At 51.8% G+C, this 1248-nt stretch overlaps 1 protein-coding gene across 1 annotated transcript in view; it reads left to right on the forward strand.

Moving 5' to 3' along the window:
• Positions 1-1248, forward strand: part of LOC104275351 (sarcoplasmic/endoplasmic reticulum calcium ATPase 3-like) — a gene marked incomplete at both ends in the record, with an annotated part of 21426 nt that overhangs the window by 4422 nt on the left and 15756 nt on the right.

Consider the following 1248-nt stretch of genomic DNA (forward strand, 5'->3'; position numbering starts at 1 on the left):
CTCCTGCAGCGGCAGAGCTGCCAAGTCACCTCAGTGTTGTACACTTGAGGGCTTAGTTTGTCTTTTTCAAATCCAGAAAGGTGGAACAATTTGGCCCAAAGTTGGGGCTCATCAGCCTGTTGAGGCATCGCCCTGCACGTAGGGCAGTAGAGAACACTAGAAAAATAAAATGAATAAAAAAGGGGCATATTTCTGGTGTAGGTTTTGTGTCTTGGGAGCATTTTCCCATTTTCTGGAAGAACTTTTCATTTTCCTTCCCTCAGCCCTTCTGCAGGGTTTTGCATTCAGTAAAGGACGCCTGGCTCTCCTGCCTGCCCTGTGAGAGCTAAAGAGAACACATTTCAATTAGCCCGTTTTGTTTGTTTGTTAAATGATGCTCTAAACCCCCAGAGCCGGAAAACTAATCCTGTCCTTTCCTCCTCGTGGCCCTGCTAGTGGAAACACGCTGCAATCCCTCCCGCGCCTGGCCAGCTCGTTGTTATTTATGTCTTCCAGTTGGGCTTCAGCTGGAAGACGAACATAAAAATAACGTGGGGAGGATCAAGCAGAGGAGCGCTGGCCAGATCCTCAGCTGGGCAAGCTGGCGGCACTCCCAAGCCAGCTCTGGCAATGCACACCAGCTGCTGACCTGCCCTTTAATTAAATTAATTCATTATTAACTAATGAAATTCTGCCTGTTTTCCCCCAAACTAAGTGCTCGCTGCCTGCCCGTCAGCAGCCAAATGTTACTTATTTAACGGCGCAGTGACTGTGCTTCAGGACTGGGAGGAAAGAGCTGAGCAATCCTCTGGAGGGGTTTGCAGATTAGTAGGTTGTGGGTTTGGGGGTTATAGCAAGCGGGGAGGATGCTGACAGGCTGACTGGTAAGGAAGGGCATTGGAAGCAGCAGCTCTGAAGGTGCAGTGGACATCCAGGTGACATCCTGGGGACAGCCCGGGCAGGAGGGACTGGTTTCGGCTCGCATGTGTAAATTTGGCAGCGGGGAGCAGGAAACCTGCTATGCTGAGACAGGAGGGGAACGATGCCTGGGAGTTGGCAAGCTGTTTAACCCCAGCTGATTTTTGCCCTTTTGTAAGAAGGCAATCAAGGCGAGCCCTCGTGCAGGCAGCTGCTCAGGGACTAAACTCGGCTCCATTTTTTAATTCTTGCCCAAAAAGCGCGGGCAGGGCGTTGGTGAGGGAGCTGCACCACCTGCCCGCTCCTGCTCTATCTGGGCTGTGGCCATGTGCTCCTGCCTCCAGTTTTCCT

Source organism: Apaloderma vittatum, unplaced genomic scaffold (genome assembly GCF_000703405.1).
Source record: "Apaloderma vittatum isolate BGI_N311 unplaced genomic scaffold, ASM70340v1 scaffold6176, whole genome shotgun sequence".
Lineage (NCBI taxonomy): Eukaryota > Metazoa > Chordata > Aves > Trogoniformes > Trogonidae > Apaloderma > Apaloderma vittatum.